The sequence below is a fragment of the Staurois parvus genome, unplaced genomic scaffold, assembly GCF_062004578.1.
Source record: "Staurois parvus isolate SC_StPar_1 unplaced genomic scaffold, SC_StPar_1.0 ptg000682l, whole genome shotgun sequence".
Classification (NCBI taxonomy): domain Eukaryota; kingdom Metazoa; phylum Chordata; class Amphibia; order Anura; family Ranidae; genus Staurois; species Staurois parvus.
Window position 1 is genome coordinate 624,340 of NW_028318478.1, and position 20,903 is coordinate 645,242.

At 41.5% G+C, this 20,903-nt stretch overlaps 1 protein-coding gene across 1 annotated transcript in view; it reads right to left on the reverse strand.

Moving 5' to 3' along the window:
* LOC149447510 (ornithine decarboxylase antizyme 2-like) overlaps positions 1–20,903 on the reverse strand; it is a 51,571-nt gene that overhangs the window by 25,327 nt on the left and 5,341 nt on the right. Inside the window, exon 2 of the mRNA XM_089652363.1 lies at positions 7,966–8,123. The gene's annotated coding sequence lies outside the window, so the exon portion shown is untranslated. The remainder of the gene's footprint in view (positions 1–7,965; positions 8,124–20,903) is intronic.

The window sequence follows — 20,903 nt, forward strand, 5'->3', positions numbered from 1 at the left end:
CAAAAGCTCAAGCACAAGCATTGTAAACTGTACTTGGAAATCTCTGTATGATCTGTGCAAGCACATAGTTCAACAAATGTTCCATCTCTTCCCCACTATATAAACAGAAATGTTTCTGCTACTCTCTCGTTACAATGTTTTAATTATAGACACATATAAAACTGTGTACATATTAACACCCTGCACAGACCCTGTAAACAGCTATAAATACCCTCATAGCAAAGAGAAAAGTGTGAAGATTGAACTTAGACCACAACGGATCCTACCAAGTCAGCTCTATTGCACAGTAATTTTGCCTTTTTAACTGAAATAATCACCTCAATGGAATACACTGTTTATGTTCACTAGTGCAGCTTCTATAACCTCAGTCCTTGCAAGGGCCCCTCGCACATCTCTCACTGGAAAATGTGGTCCCCATTTAGCTCGCTCATGAGATGCCAATGTGTCAGACTGCATTGTGTTGAGACATGCTGATGCCAAGTCAAATTCAGCAACATACTTTTAGATAAAAATTGAAAAAAAAACAAAAGCACCTGATCGCACGCACACCTATAAATGGGGAGGAGAGAGACCACTCACGGTAGTGTTCTCCCTAGGCCCTTCTTCGCAGGTGATCCTTGTTCAGCTGAGGTCATCTGCAGCCTCCATACTGACTCCAACAATGTATGTATACACAGAGTGTACTTGCTTATTAAAACTAGTTGTTCAGCCCAGGTGATCACAGGATGAAGGAACTGATCTAGATTTCTCCAGAGGTCCTTCACTGCCAAAAGCAATCCTCTCACCATGCATTGGGTTCTCTGCTGAAATCAATCCTCTCACCATGCATTGGGTTCTGTGCTGAAATCAATCCTCTCACCATGCATTGGGTTCTGTGCTGATTAGGAGTGTACGTTCTCTCTCAGCATCTACATAATAGTATAGCTATGCAAGGAACACTGTAACCTTGTTAATATTGACCATTTTAAAGCAGTTGTAAAGGCTCAAGGTTTTTTTACCTTCATGCATGAAGTCAAAAAAACTTCTGTGTGCAGCAGCCCCCCTAATACTTACCCAAGCCCCATCTCGATCCAGCAATGTACACGAGAGCAGCAGCTCTCCCGGGTCTCTTCCACCTCATTGGCCGAGACAGCAGCAGGAGCCATTGACTCCTGCTAATGTCAATCACAGCCAGTGAGCCAAGGAGGAGAGCGGTGAGCAGGCCAAACCACGCTTAGTCTGTAAATGGACACACACAGCTGTGTCTCGGGAGCAAGCCTGCTCAGGTGCTGCCATAGCAAGCTGCTTGCTATTGGGGCACCCAGCAGGAGGCAGGGGCCCGAAGCGCTGGCAGGGGGACCCGAGAAGAGGAGGATCAGGGCTGCTCTGTGCAAAACCAATGCACAGAACAGGTAAGAACAACATGTTTTTTTTTTTATCTGCCTTTAATATCACTTTAAATTGGGTATTTGACTTTTGGAAATTTAAATTTCCTTCTGGCATAATGTGCTATATACTTTTTTTTTATGTACATTTTGACTTGTTAAGTGGTACATGCATCCACACATCAGAGGAGGCAGGATAAAAATGTTCCACATAGGATTGTTAGGTTTTATCCTTCTGTTACATGCCAACAACTCAAATCTGACCTATACTTTTCAGCTTATTAATAAACAAAAAACCTTTGTGATGGAAAACAATTTGCATTGCATGACACAAGACCTACTGGTGGTGGAGTGTTACCTTTGTGATTAAGTGCAGTTGCTCAACAGTCCCTGGTGGAATTTTGCCAAATGGGAATACCCTGTTTATTCAAGCATCCCAGCAGCAGAGCACATTTAAGACTTTGTGTGCCATACCTCAGGTGTCCCTGAGGAAGGACAGTCAAAGCCTGAAATGTTTTTTGGCTGTGTTGCTTAAAAAAAAAAAAAAAAAAAAAAAAAGTAATTCCAGACTTTTTCGCACTAACATTGTTAAAGGGTAACGCCACTTTCAAGGGAAAAATTATATATATATATATATATATATATATATATATATATATATATATATATATATATATATATATTATACATTATACAATTGCAACAAAAGTCATATTGTAATTGAATGTTTTTAAAAAAGACCTTTCCTTTTCAATCTGCAGCGATGCAATTCAATATGGCAACCTGGAGGAGTTTTGTACAGAGATGGTGTACAGAACACCACCCAGAAATGTCATTTCCAGCTTGTATGATTGGCTTGCTGATTTTTCCAGACGTCTGCACTAGATGCAAGATTTTGGGCATCCCCTGCAACAAAAATCAAATTTTTGGTGCGATACTCCCAAAGAGAAAACAGGTCTACAGGGATGCAGACCCTGCCACTATCCTCATTAGCCCTGCAGGTGCAGCAGCTAATTGATAATTATAAAATCACGCTCATACAGATTCACTCTGCTCATGGACACAGGCAAACACCTCTATCGTCAGAATAACAAAAAGGTAGGAATCCGCAAGTTTCTTAATTCACCCAAAAGGGGAATGTTTTTTTTCCTCAAGAAAAGTGGAGTTAGTGTTCAATGAGAAAGATGTCCTTTTTATTTACAAGCAGAACATATAATGTTCTATGACAGGGCTTGATAAATTTGCTTTGAATCTAGGAGCCAGCTAAAAAGGTTAAAAGCCAGTTTGTTTGTTTTTTGGTGTTTATTTTAAACTAACAAAGCTTTATATTTTATTATAATTTTAATGACAAAACCCTCTTATGTAGAGCTGATGTTTATCTTTACAGATGCACAACATAGGTTTACACAAGGAGAATACATGGAGGTGCCAGTATGTGAAAAAAAAAAAAAAATAGCCCTGCTGCAGGTAAGTTCTTCTTATTTTGTTTTTAGATGTTAAAACTTGCCTACCAGGCACTTTCACCCCATCCTGCCCAGAACAATTTTCAGCTTTCAGTGCGGTCACATTGAATTACAATTATGCGGTCATGCAACACTGTACCCAAATAAAATTTTATCACTGTTTTGAGAGAGAAAGTTTTCATTTGGTGGTATTTAATCAACACTGGTAAACAAACAAACAAAAAAAAAAAAAAAGACTGAACATTTTGAACACAAAATGTTTTCTTAGTTTGTTAGAAAATTTAGCAAATAAGTAATTTTTCTTCTTCACTGATGTGCACTGATGGGGACTGATAGGCTGCACTGGTAATCAAGGCACTGATGCTCAGTGTCCTGATTATCAGTGTAACTGTGCCTTTCAGAATTTCAGGTTACCGGCTCTCTTTTCCTCACATTTGGGCAGCATGAGGAAAGGACTGCTGATAACCGGCAAGTCTGTTTACAATGTGATCAACTGTGATTGGACACAGCTGATCACATGGTAAAGGGCCAGAGTGATTGGCCCTTTACCTAAATCTGTGATCAGCTGTGTCTGCTAGTGGGGTCGGCAACTAAGTAACTGGGAATGAGCTGACAAAAGCCCAGGCGCCAGGATGCAATTTCTAGTTGCCATGGCGACCTGGCACCTGGGATTTGTCAAGCCCTGTTTCATGAAATATGCTAGTCTGGGTTAACGAACTGGAAACTGAAAACAAGGTAGTTTATTTCACAATGAAGAAAAACATTTTTTTAAGTGGGTATGTAATGCTGTACAAGACACTTCCTTGCATTTATTCTGCACTACCATCCAACAAGATGCAAACACATTTCCAGCCAGCAGACAAACTTGTTTAAATAAGTTTCCAAATTGAAGCCCTATACAAATAATGTATTACCATACCACTCACAGTCTACCCGTATAAATACTGGTACATCAGTGGTAGGCTGAAATGCTTCAAGTAAGCTATAAAATACTGTAAGGGATTCTAAGCTATCCCATTACTCGGAATGTGATAGTCCTAAGGTAGCGTCTTCTGTAATAACATATAAAAAAAATGCTTCCAACAGAAATAATTAAATTGTCCCGTTGTTTACACTGTAATTTCACACCAGTTGTCCTGATCATATAACCATAATTAGCAACTTGGCAATGGCCCAATACCCAAGGTATAACTAGACACTGATGCAAACAAAGCAAGCTACTGCGTCATTAGATCCTTGTGCAGCAGAGCTGCTCACCAACAGCCTTGTTTTGGTTTGAAGAAAAAGTAGCCAACGAAACCTGCAAAAATCAGAAAAACTCAGGAGGTGTCTGCTATTGATATACACATTTTATGTCCAGTGCCTTGAAAAAGTATTCATACCCTTTGAAATTTTCCACATTTTGTCATGTTATAACCAAAAACGTAAATGTGTTTTATTGAGATTTTATGTAATAGACCAACACAAAGTGGCACATAATTGTGAAATGAAAGGAACATGATAAATGGTTTTCAAAATGTTTTACAAATAAATATTTTAAAAGTGTGGCGTGCATTTGTATTCAGCCACACCTGAGGCAATACTTTGTAGAACCACCTTTCACTGCAGTTACAGCTGCAAGTCTTTTTGGGGATGTCTCTACCAGCTTTGCACATCTAGAGTGACATTTTTGCCCATTATTCTTTACAAAATAGCTCAACCTCTATCAGACTGAATGGAGAGCATCTGCACAGCAATTGTCAAGTCTTGCCACAGATTCTCAACTGGATTTAGCTCTGGACTTTGACTGGGCCATTCTAACAAATGAATATGTTTTGATCGAAACCATTCCACTGTAGCTCTGGCTGGATGTTTAGGGTCGTTGTCCTGCTGGAGGGTGAACCTTCACCCCAGTCTCAAGTCTTTTGCAGACTCTTAACAGGTTATCTTCTGATTGCCCTATATTTGGCTCCATCCATCTTCCCATCAACTTAGACCAGCTTCCCTGTCCCTACTGAAAAAAAGCATCCCCACAACATGATGCTGCCACCACCATGTTTCACAGTGGGGATGGTGTGCTCAGGGTGATGTGCAGTATTATTTTTCCGCCACACAGAGTTTTGCTTTTAAATTTTCGTCTCATCTGACCAGAGCACCTTCTTCCACATGTTTGCGGTGTCCACCACATGGCTTCTCGTAAGCTGCAAGCGGGATTTATTATGGCTTTCTTCTTACCACGCTTCCATAAAGGTAAGATTTGTGGAGTGCACAATAGTTGTCCTGTGGACAGATTCCCCCACCTGAGCTGATGATCTCTGCAGCTCCTCCAGAGTTACCATGGGAATCTTGGCTGCTTCTCTGATTAATGCTCTCCTTGCCCAGCCTGTCAGTTTAGGTGGACAGCCATGTCTTGGTAGTTTGGCAGTTGTGCCATACTCGTTCCATTTTTGGATGATGGATTGAACAGTGTTCCATGAGATGTTCAAATCTTGGGATGTGTTTTTTTTTTTTTAAACAACCTAACCCTGCTTTAAACTACTCCTCAACTTCGTCCCTGACCTGTCTGGTGTGTTCCTTTGCCTTCATGATGCTGTTCGTTCACGAATGTTCTCTAACAAACCTCTGAGGGCTTCACAGAATAGCTGTATTTATACTGAGTAAATAGAGTCCGCTTGTGTGTAATTTAATCCAATTAGGTGACTTCTGAAGGCAATTGGCTCCACTAGATTTTAGTTAGGGGTATCAGAGTAAAGGAGGCTGAATACAAATGCATGCCACACTTTTCAGATATTTGAAAAAAAATTTGAAAACCATATATCATTTTCCTTCCACTTCACAGTTATATGCCACCTTGTGTTGGCCTATCACATAAAATACCAATAAAATGCATTTACATTTTTGGTTGGAACATGACAATGTGAAAAATTTCAAGGGGTATGAATACTTTTTCAAGGCACTGTAGATGGAAACTGCTGCGTTCAGAGTTAGAGTTCTATTCTCTGGTACTCTGCAGACTGGTCATATTCGTATGATTCCAACAACCATCTAATATCAGTCTTTACTTTGCAGTGAACTGGACAGGATAGAGATATGGGAGCTTCCACTACCAACTTGTTGAGAGTGCATATTGTGGATGTCACTTATTTCTCTACTACAACATGCATTGTAGATGTCCCAAAACCATTCCTGTTCTAGTCAAGTGATTCAATAGATAGTGGGGGAAAGATACAGATGAACGTCCTGGAGAATGCATTTTAAAAAACTTTCATTCAATGGCAGCTCTCCTACTTTTTATCCTGTCTGGTCCTTTTTAAAAGATTAAACCAGAAATAAAAACTCTCTCAATCAACATTAAAGATGAACTTTACCCAAAAAGGGGAAGTTCCGTTTTGTGCCCTCTCCCCCCAGCACAACTGGCACATTATTTTTTTTTTAGCGGGAGGTGCATGTACCTGGTGTTGACCGGTACCCACTCCCACTTCTGCTTGGATCACCTAGGCTGAGCGCAATTTCCCCCCCCATTTGCCAGCAGCCTTCGGAGACACATCACAGATCCCAGGATCCACTGGGACCATTCACAAAGCGCAGCGGGAAGCCAGCTATGGAGTCAGAGGAAGTCACAGACAGCTTCCCACAGAAGACATGCTGGCGCCAAAGACCAACGAAGAATCGGCCCAGGTAAGGATGGCGCTGGATCCTTAGACAGGCAAGTGCCTCTTACTACAAGTCAGCAGCTACAGTACTTGTACCTGCTGCCTTTTTTTCCCCTTTCTAGGGTGAAGACCCACTTTAACTAGTTTAAGCCTTATACTGACATTAGTACAATAATAGCAAGATGATATTTACTTGTTTGTTATTTACTTCTTACCATTTCTTCAGTTGCTTACTGGTTTCTGACCTAGGCTAAAATGATGCCATGCATCTCAGGAGTCTTCAGGAGGGGCTTTCGCAGCTAAGCACACCCTCCTATCTGCATGCCAAGAGCTAAGAGCAGATGGATTCAAGGAAGTAAATACTATATGAATTATCTGCCCTTACACAAGCTTGCAAAGGCTAGAAATGCTAGAGAGGTTTTTTAAAATTATTTCTTAAAATAAAGCATTGGAGGCATGGATGGAGGGGTGAGTTTGGTTTGAATATAAAAAATGAATTAAACAGTGTTTTCAGTTGGTGGCGCTCAGATACAGTTCAATTCTGCAAAGCTTACACTGTGGTTATAAATAAATGTAGATGGCCTGAAATACCTGCTGGCTTCATATATCCTTTGAAGAACCAAATGGAAAAACTGATCCCTGTCAGAGATGCCATGCCAGCATCCACCTTCCCCATGAAGACACAAACCTTCTGCTAAATTACTCAGAGTATTACACCCCGTTCACTTCACTTGCAGTGAAGTTGTACGATTTAAAAATTGAGTGACCTGCCAATTTCCTTGCGATTTGCAAGACATCTGTGACAGATGTCTATGCAAATTGCAACAAAAGTAGTGCATGCAATACTTTTGAAATCGGTGCGGCTCCGACCAAGTCGGAGCCACAGCGATATGACCACTCTGATAGCGGACAATAGGGTGCGACTTGGCATACGATTTGCAAGTTGCCTGGTATGCAAATCACATGCCAAATCGCATCCGATGTAACAGGGGGCTTAACGATCTCCCAAAACAGTCACATTCCAGGCATGCCATGAATGATAGCTGTCAAGTACTTGTTCCAACCGAACGGCCAAGCCATCAAGTGACAGGTGTCATAACAGATCACATGTGCAGCACCGCGTTAACTTCAGATCAAACAAAGGCTAGGATAGCAGCTTCCTTGGCTGTAAAGGATACGAGGGTTTGGTTCCACTTTAAAGCAGTCATTAGAATAACACAACCCTCAGTCATAACTGTCTTAGGGGTGGGTATTAATTTCCTCCTATGTAGTAGGGTTAGCAGCAGATGCCCTGGGGTCGGTCCTCTGTTTATCTGGACAAAACTAAAGGACTTGTGAACTTGACAAATAGGATCATTTTTTCAAGGTTATTAGCTATCTGAAGTGTTGAAATATACCAGTGTACCTTATTTCCCCAACATAAACAAATGCCACCCTGAAACTTTAAAACACACAGCATTGGTATGGCTACTATACAGGTCCAAATATATAGAGAATTAGTCTTACCTTATAAATCACAGCTGGGAGTGCAGGATCCCTGCTGTCCCCTCGCCCACCGGGGATCTTCGACAGTGGGTGAGGGGCATCAGGAGCACCACAGAGGCCCGGGAATGAGGTGCCTGCAGCACTGGAGTTGGGGACTGCTACTCAAAGGCAAGATACTACTGTAAGACAAAAAGAACAAAATGTCAAATTATACATTCAGCAAAATTCAAAATTCTTGAGCAGATACTAAATCTTAATCTGGATAATCATTTTATTTCTTTATACACTCACACTCACACTCACACTCACACTCACACTCACACTCACACTCACACTCACGGCCCCTTTATTAGGTACACCTCTTCAATTGCTCTTCAACTGGAGAAACGTTGCCTGGTCTGATGAGTCTCGATTTCCCAAGAGATGGTTGTGCTTGAAAATCCCAGTAAAGCAGCAAAACTCAGACCAGCTGGTCTGGCACCAACAACCATGTCGTTTTCAAAATCACTTAAACCCCCTTTCTTGCCCATTCTGATGCTCAGTTTGAACTTCAAGTCGTCTTCATCACATTTAGATGCCTAAATCCATTGAGTTGCTGCCCTGTGATTGGCTGATTAGCAATTTGTGTTACCAAGCAATTGAACATGTGTACCTAATAAAGTGGCTGGCGAGTAAATAGCAAACATTCTGCGACCCCAGTGTTGCTTAGAGTATACAATGTGGCAGAGTACAAAAACTTTCCTGTGACAGCAAAGTACCTAAAATAAAATACAAGGAAGGCCAAGCTGCTGGCACAGTGAATAGTCCAGTAAGTCATCACAAGCAAAGCATTTTAGATCATTTCAGATTACTGTGTTAAAGTACTTTTGCTTCAGCTCAAGCTGATAGGTTCACAGCTCCATTGTTATTAGTGGGCCTGTGGATATCTTTTAGTGCACTTTTCTGTGTGTATTAAGGCAAAGAAAAACACAGAAGTGTGAACCTTTCTAATCTAATGCTGCAGAATCCACAGGAAAAAAAAAAAAAAAAAAAGATCAACATGCGACAATGAATGTCAAGTCAGCAGTTTCCACGAAAAGCACGCATGAAAAAAATCTGCACTGCTCACCACACTTACATGCTTCTTTTTACTGTGTGCTGGAAGAATGCCACTTAGAACACAAAAAAAGTAATCTTTTTTATATATGCTTTAAAGCTGAACAAACGAGAATGTACATAAGGAATTTGTTTTACCTGCCAAATTGTTCACATTTCTGACTATAAAGTCCTGAAAATTACACAACTTAGCCAGGTGTATGACACCTCTTACAGCAGATGTTTAATATATATTTTTTTTCTTGTGCAAGAGATGGGCAAGCATAAAGATTAGAGAGACTTTGACAAGAGCCAAATTGTAATGGCTACAAGACTGGGTCAGAACTCCAAACTGTAGCTCGTGGGATGTTGCCAATCCAATCGGGCATCGGTGGGATCCGCTGGAAAAAGGCCAATCAATGGAGGCCCCACCACACAATTTACAGGACTTAAAGCCCTGCTGCCCAACCTGTGGCCCGAGAGCTGCATGCAGCCCTTTGATATAGGATGTGCAGCCTAGGACCCCAGCAGTCTGTAGTGGAAACAATGTTTAGGGTAATATCACTGATCTTTACTAGCCTCATGTAACATACTCCCAGTTTTATATAGCCATCTGCAGCATATCCTGAACCAAAACCGTAGTATGTCCATACTATCTAACCCTCATTTCCCCTATTAAGTCGTGTGTGTCAGTGTGTATTATATTTCTAGTCTGCGATATAGGGAATAAGTAGGAATTTACCAAGGTCCTGTGTAGGGATTACACGCATGTGTTCACAGTTAAACGTCTCCCACACCAGTGCACTCATTGTTTTGCTGACTTGCACCTTCTGTTCATCCGGTTATAACTTACTGATGTTTTCATGTAATATTTTTTTAACCTCTACCCACTTTGGAAACAGTATTCTTTGATGCAAACACATTTGTTCTAATATTCACGTTACTGAAGCCAGGAGATATAGGTCTGCAAATGTACCTGAAAAATTAGGCAGGCCATAGACGGGTCGTTCGGCCGATAAACGAAAAATCGGCCGGCGCCGTTGCCAATGCTGCCAGCCTGCCACCATCGTCCACGTTAGTCGGCAGTTTTTCATGGACTTTCCAACATGACCGATAAAAGTAAACGAGACGATACACTAAAAACGGCCGACGGGCGGGCCCCACTAACAGTGTGAATATCAGATGATTTTTCGTGCGGACGAAAAATCGGCCAATAAATGACCCGTCTATGGCCTGCATTAGAAAGATGTTAAATGATTTAAAAAGATGAAGCTGATAACTAACTAGAGAGCAATAAAGCAGACTGACAGTTAAATGAACCCCTACCTTCCCTAATTCTGAAAATCAAACCAAGTCCTTTCTATATAGTAAATGGTAAAACAAAAACGCCTCTTTTCTGCGGAATACATAAGGTTCTAGCTGACCTCAGCTGAAGGGCCTTCCATAACTGACCTGACATTCTGGAATAGGATTTTCTTTCACTGACAACAGCCAGGGACAAAGACAGCAACAGAAACCAGACAGGTGTTCCAATTCCTCCCTACTCTATCCAAAACTAAAAAAGAAAAAAAAGTTTTGCTTTTGTTTATACTTTAAAATAGAGCTAAACCCAAACCTTTATATACATGTTGGATAAAGGAGGGTTATAACTCCTGGCAGTTTTGGTTTTTTTATCTGGCCCATTGGGGGTAATTCTCTTTGCTTCCTGTTCCATAGTCAAAAGAGGAAGCGAGGAAATCCTTCTAAAGCAACAAGATACATTTTCCATAACACTTTTACAATGGTTTCTGAAGCTGAAACTCCTATGTGGTAAGCAAATATTCAACTTTTTGAAAAGCTCTACAGAATTCCTAAGCCAGCCATTGACAGTTTGAATCCCAGCTCAGCAGGCGTTGGCCGACATTCGATCCATCTATGGGCAGGCTGGTTGTACGGAAGTTGATCCATCGACTGACTTATCGTAAACCAATCTGTTGCATATTTTGCTCGTGCAATCACTGCTAGCGGCAATAGCCAGCAACAGTGATCATTGTGTTCTGCCGGTAGGGAAGGCTCCCAAGTGACAGAAAAGAATATCACTGCGGAAGGGATTCCCCCCATCAACACTGCTTAAAGTGATATTAAAAAGGTTAGCTTTTTTTTTTTTCTTTAAAATAACAAACATGTTATACTTGGCTGCTCTGTGCAGTGGTTTTGCACAGAGCAGCCCCGATCTTCCTCTCATCAGGTCCCCCGCTTGTGCTCCTTGCCCTTTCATACTGCTGAGTGCCCCAATAGCAAACAGCTTGCTATCAGGGCACCCGAGCAGACTCACTCCAGAGCCACTGCTGTGTGTGTCCATACACACACGGAATGCGACGCGGACCTGCTCCCTCCTCATTGGCTCACTGGCTGTGATTGACAGTAGCAGGGAACCAATGGCTTCCACTGTTGTATCAGCCAATGAGGAGGATCAGACCCGGGAGAGTCTCAGCTCTTGTGCACATCGCTGGATCAAGATGGAGCTCAGGTAAGCATTAGGGGGGCTGCTGCACACAGGAGGTTGTTATACCTTCATGCATGAAGGTAAAAAATCCTTGAGCCTTTCCTTAATGTATGGCCTGCCCTAAAAGACTGGCGGCTGGCACGTGAGGAAATTCATTCAGTGAAGACTAACAGCTTATATGCTTTATTCATGATTGTTATCTCTTGCAATATGAACGTCACATGTTAATCTGAACAGTTCTGCTGGTTAATACAGAAGAAAGATTAGGGAAAGGATTATTATATTCTGACCCTGATAACACCAGAAGGATATAAGCGCTAAATTGAAAATGTTAATAGCTTTGTTTCAAATACCCTGAGTAGTAAAGAAAGCGCTCATGACAGTAACATGGGCGATGTGATAGGCTTCATTCTTCTGGAAATGCTAGTTGACTGGCCACTATGTTGAACTACCATCTTTAAAGGACAGGTATACTTTTTGGAACATGTTACACCCATATTTAGGGCAGAGGTTCTTCTCCACTGCACTCGTCACATTGAAAATCGGGTCATTCGTTCACAGCAACCTTTGAATGAATAAGGCTCCATGCACACTGGGCGTTTTAATAACGCTGGTAACGTTAGCTGTGCAAGTCACGTTAAAAACGTGCCCTTTTCAATGTTTTTGTATTAGCGTTTAGCCTCTTTTTTCATTTATTGCTTTATATAATTTTGTATACATTGTTATGCTTTATCTGTACTTTCATTGTTAATTGGTTATATATTTCTGATTCCACTGTAGGCATTGCTGCTCAGTTTTTCCACTTTCCCTGAAGAAGTGGGTCACATCCCACGAAATGCATTTGAGCATTTGGTTATCAAATTCTTGATTCAATTTTATGGAAAAGCATTTTTGGTTTCTAATGGAACTGCCACCCTTCTCAAATTACACCCAATGGTTTATCATTTGGGTAGTCTACATGAATTTAGATATTTCCACTAATTACCAACATTTTTCATACCTTTCATGTCTGTAATCGCTTCACCAGTTTGATGATGATCAATTCTTTTGATGATATCAATAGGGTTTTAGGACTCCTGCCCATGATGTTCTAACATCCCGAGCCAGAGTCTTTGCCCATTATTATTTCTTGATATTTTTGTTAACTCATTATGTATGTGCCTACACTGGCATTTGTCTTTCTTACCACTCTGTGTGGTTTTTTTATAATGTCATAATAAAATATGCTCTATTTTATCCAATATTGTTTATGATTATGCATCTTTATACGCATAATGGTATGGTACCTTAAAAGCCCCATTATTTTCTCCTACTAGGGTTTATTTTTTTCGGAGTTTAAAACCAAGTAGCACCAGATGCACCCAGAACAGGACAGCAATGACTGTATGTAGCACAGATTAGTACAGTTAATTTCAGCATCCCCAGCGGTCCTCTGAATGTAAAACATGGATAATTCCATGTAACCAAGCTGGTCAAATGCAAGTTTAAAAAATAATAATAATTCCTGGAATTAAGCTTTAAATTTTAACTCCTGAAACTTTATTAAAAGAGTAATTCCATGTTTGTTGAGAAAAAAAAAACCCTTCTCTGGGAAGGCATTACTGCAGAGTCCTACCTTATGTTATTCTGAAGAAAGAGCTGTTTGTCTGTGTCTGTGTGGAAAGTGAATCTAATAGGAGAGGATTCATAATTCACAATCAGCTGATGCACCTGCAGGGCTCCAATAAAGGAAACTTGCAGGGTCAGCACCCCTTTAAATGTGATTTCCTATTGGGAGTATCTCACAAGAAAATTACATTTTTATTGCAGGGGATGCCCAAAATCTGACTTGTATCTTAGTGCCAACTTCTGGAAAAATCAGTAAACCAATCACACAAGCAGGAGATGTTGCTGGAGGTTGTTCTGAACACCTCCAGGTAGCCATATTGCATTGCATTTTACGGAAAATTACAGTGCTGCAGACTGAAATGGAAAGGTTATTTTTAATAACATTCAATCACAAAATGACTTGTGTTGCAATTGTTATATGCTATATATATTTTTATTTGCCATTTCTTCCCACAAAAGTGGAGATACCCTTTAAGGTAAACAGGCATTAAAAAGGGGGTGCATTGCATGGGTTTCTAATACCTGCTAATGCACTTCTATTTCTTAGGGCAAGGGGGTATATGGAGGTGGGCAGCTCCGTACACGTCAGCATTCAGTGGAGCACCAGCTTTGTGCAGTGTGTTGCTGGCTCATGAGCCAAGTTCCCTCACAGTGAGCAAGCATTTGGAATCATGGTGGAACTCTGCAAAAAGTGCCTTCATGATTTTGGACAGAGCTGTGAAGAATGCCTTATAAAGCACCATACTAAAAGCTCCTAATTAGGCAGCACAATTATTTCTTAAGGAGACAAACACTGCCAGCGAACATATTAAAGAAACATAGCTGCAACAAAATACAGGTCAGGGTGTTCAGGAAAATGTGTCAAGCAGAAAGTGATACTGGAAGATTACATTTCAGGTCGACAACCTTAAAATTCCATCCCCTGTGGCCTTTTATATCTGTACTGTCCTGTAACATTCAGTGCAGAGGACATTGCTTAAGTGCATCAAGATTTTATTAAGCAAATATTAATGAATTAATTACAAAGGAATCTGGACATTATTTTGAAAGCAAGAGCTTAAAGCGGAGTTCCACTCACTCTGTAAAAAAAAAAAAAAAAGTCAGCAGCTACAAAAACTGTAGCTGCTGACTTTTAAAAAAAACAGCCACTCACCTGTCCCACGATCCTGTGTTGCCCCTGCTGCAGCCCGTTTCACCGGCCGTTCTGTATTCCAGGAGGCTGGCATCTTCAGTGTGGGCCCCTGACTGACAGCTTGCGGCTTCACAGCCTGGTGCCAACTGAATGGCCCTGTCGGCTTCTGGGACCTGTCACGTTTCCCACAAGACTTCGAGGGAGGGCGGGTAGGAGGACAACTTCCGTTTCCGATCGCCTAGGCCGGGTGTCGGCAACCCGCGGCTCCAGAGCCGCATGCAGCTCTTTTTCACCTTTCCTGCGGCTCCGGAGCACACTGCCCACCAGGTGACAGGCAATAGGGTCGGCAAGCCGCGGCTCTTTTAATGCAGCTCTTCTGTGTGCCGGGCGCCCGCTGGCAAACATTGGCTGTCAGGATGTAGGCGGGGCAGCGTGACGAACGCCTCTCCTCTCACAGTCCGCCCTGAAGACCAGAACGGCGCGGGAACACAGTGAGAGGAACGCGCGGAGCAAAGGTAAGTAAATTGACACAATATGGGGAATGAATTACTATAGGGGGGATGAATTACTATATGGGGGATGAATTACTATATGGGGGATGAATTTTCAGTTTTAAAAATGTTTCTCTCAAATTAAATTTCAATCGTGGTTTTGGCGAGATTTGGCTCAGTTGAAAAAAAAGGTTGCCCACCACTGACCTAAGGCTATGATTGTGATTAACCCTTTGCTTACTGGGCCCTTAAACCCCCTTCATGACCAGAGCGCTTTTTGCAATATATGCACTGTCGGATTTGTTTTAAATGTTGCAATGGTTTTGCGGCTCCCAGTCTTTTTTTCCCTCTCGGAAACGGGTCCAAGTGGCTCTTTATGTCTTAAAGGTTGCAGACCCCTGGCCTAGGCAATCGCAGCAGAAGTGGGAGCGGGTACCTGTCGTCCCCCCCCCCCACTCCCCAAAGGTGCCAATCCTTAATGGGGAGCAGGGGACCAATCTCTAAAGCAGAACTTCCCCTTTTGGGTGGAACGCCGCTTTAGGTAAAGAGCATATTTGCGCTTTTAAATCATGCATCCAGCCTCAGTGCCCCAAGACCAAAAACATGCAGCCAACTTTTGCTGAAGGCAGCCATATTTGCAAAGAGAGACAAGATATTGCAGTCCTTTCTAGGTAAAGAAGAGCAAAAAGAGGCAATGACCCAAGAAGAAATGATTTCTAGTAAAGTGTTGGAACACAACAAATACTCTAGCATATTTCAGGTCAGCAACTCACCAAGTAGTGAAGAATTACAGTACATTCGCACAGATGCTTGCAGACAAGGGAACTACGGGTGCTTTCCCACACCCGGTGAACTACAGGTAGATGGTACAGCTGGCCATAGCAGTGCATGGCTGTACAAGCTTGTAAACACTAATGCTCTTTTGTATCCGTATTTACCCAGACATGTGCACATGACATTTCCTGAACACGGACGTTTCATGTTCAGGAAAAGATATATGTACATACAGTATGCAGGGAAATGGCAACACAAAGGAGCACTGTTACATGAGTACAAGCATATACAACCATGCATTTCTATGGCTGGCTATACACACACCCAGCTACCTGTGCATGGGCAAAAGCTGGGGGTTTTACACTGGAGGTCCCATTCATCTGCAAACATCAGTGCGCCTGTACCATTAGGTCCCTTTCACACAGGGCGGAATCCGCTCGCTCAGCGGGAGATCTGTCTGCTGATCCCTGGCTGAGTAGAACAGATGAAAGGTCCAAGTTCGCTCAACTGATGTGGAGCAGACATGGACACAGCCTGTTCTGCTCTATGAGCATTCAGATGTAAATGGATGGGCAGTCAGGTGTAAATTAACTGGCTGTCCATTTACACCTGATTGCCTTCCAACCCAATGAGACAGAGGGGACCGAATCACCTTCCATTTGTTTTTAGGGGATCAGACTGCAGGTAGGTGGATGTAAATGGACACAAGTACATTTACATGCACCGCTCCATAGAGCTGAATGGAGGGTCCAACCCGGTCCACCTAAAAAACAGACAGGGGAATCCAATCGGAGTGATGATGTGAAAGGAGCCTTAGAGTGAAAGCCCTGGTGAGTCACTAACCTGTACCATATACTGTATGTGCTTATAGGGGGTCCCAAAACTTCACTAGCTGCTTACATATTTTCTGTGCAAAAAAAAAAAAAATCACTAAGTAATGGCAGTCCTCAGATTTCTATACTAACATGTCTGCTCTAACCATAAAATGTTTTGTTCTCCAATGGGTCTGTATGGAAAAAAAAAAAAAAGCAAAGTTCTCCATAGAAGTGGTGAACATCCACAAAATGGCCTGCTGGTCCTAGTTTCATTATCCCAGAAAAAAGAAAAGTTATTGGGACAAAATACCAATTTTAGAAGATAAATTGTTTCCTAGTTTGTATTTCAAAAAAAAAAAAAAAAATGGTTACCAACATGAAAAGTAGTGTTATCTTTATAATAATATCCAGTTCTATTCTGTGTCCGTGCTCACCATGTTTTAAGATCACTCAGTAAGAAGTATGTCATTATCGCAAGATTTTAATTTAATAAAAAGAGAAAAAATATTATAGTGCAAGCACATTAAACTATTTTTGTATTTTGCAATGACCTTTTTTGTGAGTAGGTCAACATTACAAAAGGTCATTAACTTTTAAAGAAGCAATTGCCTGAGTAGAGTGTGAGACTAATTACTGTGATAGAGAGCTCTACAAGTCCCATCACCCAACCTCTGAAGGCACCCAGCACATTTGTTTGAGGAAGCTAATCAAAGCTTGCACAAGCTCTAGAAAGCCCGATTCCGGTTTTACGAAGATTGTTCTCAGAGGAGGAAGCTTTATAGAAGCATCAACTTACAAAAACATGGCAGTGAACTGTAGTTTCCTTACTTTATGAGCTCAGTTACCAATTTTATTAAGAAGTAAAAGTACAAGATAGGCTGCAAAAGTAGTTTTAAGTGGCTGTAAAGGCTGAAGGGTTTTTACCTTCATGCAATCAATGCAAGAAGGTTAAATACCTTCAGTGTTCAACTACCTCTTCAGCACCCCCCTTACTCACCTGAGCCCATCATAGTCCAGTGTTGTGCATGAGAGCACCAGCTCTACCGGGTCTCTCCCTCCTCATTGGCTGATACACCGCAGTAAGGAGCCATTGGCTCCCGTTGCTGTCAATCATAGCTAGTTAGGAATAAGTGGGGGGCAGGGCTGAGCCGCACACAGCGGTGGCTCAAAAGCAAGGACTCACAAGTGTCCCCAAAGCAAGAAACTTGTTGTGGGGGTGCTCAGCATGGGGGAGGGGCCATAAGTGCCAGCAGACAACCTGAGAAGAGGAGGATCGAGCTGCTCTGTGCAAAACCATTGCACAGAGCAGGAAAGTATGACATTTGTTGTTTAAAAAAAAAAAAAAAAAAAAAAAATGTGTACCTTTAGTATCACTTCAAGGATTAGCAGTAAACCAGCAGATTGATCATGAAGTCTGACAAGCTTGCAAAGCTGAAGCAACTGCAATGGTTGCTCCACCTCGGGACACCATCACTATCTATTCTGAAGTGGTAACAAAAAAAATGATATTAACACACACAGATTTCGGTGTGTGTGTGTGTATGTATATATATATATATATATATATATATATATATATATATATATTACACATACACACACACACACACTTACGAATGAAATCCATTGAACATAATGCCTTGGTTTACGAAATGTTTGCAATACGAAGTTTCCGCAGGATGCATTGCACCTGGGAGGTTTATAGCACCGGCCTCGTACCTTTAAAGAGCACTTTATAAAGAGTTTTGAACAAATAAGACTTTTTTTTAACTTTTTTCTGACCTCCGGAAAGGACTAATTAGTTTTCAATGCATTCCTATGGGAAACCGCGTTTTGGTTTACAAATTTTTCGCAATACGAAACACCACGGAGAACACATTAAAATTAGTAAACCAAGGTACTCCTGTATATATATTTATTTATAATACACACACACTACATATACAGGTGAAGCATATCATGGTACTATTGCTAGGAGGTGGCACTAGGCACTCGCTAGCAAAGCATCTGTCACCTTGCTAGCTGTGGTGTCCGGCGGCTGTGTGCCAAGGGGGATAGATGTCCTTAATCTCAGTAAATATTACAGGTCACCTAGGAATATGGTACAAAGTACTGCATTTACTGTACTTTGTATCACTGGGAACTGAAAAAAGTGTGTCATATCCCATATTGTGAATTTTATTATATTTCGATGTATATATTGTATATACAGCTGCTGTATAATAATCAGGGCACATTAGGTGATACTAATTAGCACAGAGTATTTTGCTCAAGCATTATACTACTGAATAAACCCTGCTATCAGGCTTAATTGCGTGCTTTACTTTTGGTAATACTTTCATTATGTGCTATAAAAAGAAGTGCGCACATCTCTTAGCTGTCCTTTCAAGAAGGATCAATTTATTACCTCTGGACTTAAGTTGGATGGTAATCTCTCTTTCCATGAAACACTTATGGTGGCTGAACACTGGCATGTAAAGATTGCATAAAGAACTCTGTGGATCAGATATCATCAAACAGTGTTGGACATGTCAAAACATCAGCAGCAATGATATGCAATGTGTACCAATACAAAGTAACCAACAAAAGTTATTTTCCCAAGGATCCCAGGGAAAGTTAGAACAAGACCATATTTTTACATGTACTGCTTTATGTTCCAGTACTTACAATGCTCTTGTGCCACCTCTACATAAAACTTATCTTCACAAATAAGGGATTTTTGGAGACATTCATGTGGGATACAGATGATCTCCAAATATAGACATTTTAAAGCATGCTAACTATACACCAGTCCAAAACATGACTAAGTGGTTGTATTCTATGCATGAAGGCAAACAAGCTTCCCCCCCATATTTACCTGAGCCCGATCTCAATCAAGCAATGTGAACAAGAACACTGGCTTTCCTGGGTTTCTCCCTCCTCATTGGCTGAGACACACAGAGAGGGCTTGCTCTGGGGGCACTCGTCATGGCGGAGGAGCCAGGAACGCTGGCAAGGGACCCAAGAAGAGGAGGACTGAGACTGCTCTGTTCAAAACCACTGCACAGAGCAGGTAAGTAGGACAGGTTTGTTATTTAAAAAAAATAAATGAAAACAAGTGGGTGAAGTTCCACTTTAGGAACCGTGACAGCCACACCGCCCTCCCTCTCCACCTAATCCAATCAGAGAATGCCTTAGATTCATCATGAAAAATAGAAGGCATACCAGGAATTGTGGTGGTACCTAGGTGCTAACTGAACGATCCCCTGTGGTCTGTATGCAGTGGGACAGCAGTTTGATGCAGGACCAGCAGGATCAAAATGATCACTGTAGTAGTGCCGATTACTCCTGTGATTGTCAGCTTCTACAGTGGTCACTCAGGGATGAGATATGCTGAACCAATAGAAGTATGCAATTAAGATCTGACCTAGAATTCAGATTTCACTTTTGGGATATCCAAAAGTAGTTCAACTAAAGGGTAGATAACACAGAAAACAGATTTGAACAGACCCACAATAAATAAACAAAAACTAAGAACTGGGGACCGCCTGCAGTTCAAAAATCACCTCAAGGATCTCACAATGGAAGCCTGAATCAGATAAGGCCTGAACATCAACCTGGTAGAACTTGTGATAACATTTGAACAGAAGACCAGCTAACAAACTTGCAAATCTAGGAAACAATAGCTTCTAAGGACCAAGTCCCCTCCTAGGACACTAGCAAAAATCTGAGCTATGCTGGTATTAGAAGAGGTTATCCTCGGCTGGTCCTATAGTTTAATAGGGTCTAATCCTACTGTAAGCAGCATATAACCTGAAAGTGAATGGACAAGGAAGATGATCTTTTTGCTGTATATAGAAAACAAAATGATCTGCAACGCAAATTCATCTCAGTAGGACCTACTGCATCCAAAGAACTGCAAAGTTCAGGTAAAATGCAGCCAACGGTCATCCATGTTTGCACAAGTAATGGAAATCTCTTGACCTATATTTGATGTGCATTTTGAACACAAGAAAACATTACCTGTCTAGACAAGCCCTTAGGTGACTATCAGCTCCAAATCAGATCCCTGCTCCACCTACATCAATTCAGCTTTGACACATCTTGAGTGACGTCTGAGGTCACAGCACTGCAACATGGCATACCATAGCTAATGTTAGTGGGGCAGAGCTCACACAGGCTGTTGGAAGAGTGCACCTAGCTCTAGATCAGTGTTTCTCAACCTTTTTTCAGTCAAGACACCCTTTAAAATCCTACACAATCTCAAGGCACCCCAAATGTAAAAAAACTATTCTACACACATGTAGGACACCCAACGTTAGAGGTTATTTATTCTTCCAAAGCAAATACACCTTTGCACACTGGTACTGAATAGTATTCCAGTATGTCTCTCTCATTTTCTCTCCGTCACTTTGCTAATATGACCCCAGTGCTGATGGAGAGGGACAGGGGAAGGATTATGTGCATGCACCCAACGTACTCCTTATCAACTGATGTCATTGGTTGTTAGGATGCTGGAAGCTAGAAGGTCATAAAAGTGAACAATGAAAACCTATGGCTTTGTGTACTAAAAGGCAGGATTGATCCACCTGCTGGCTTGT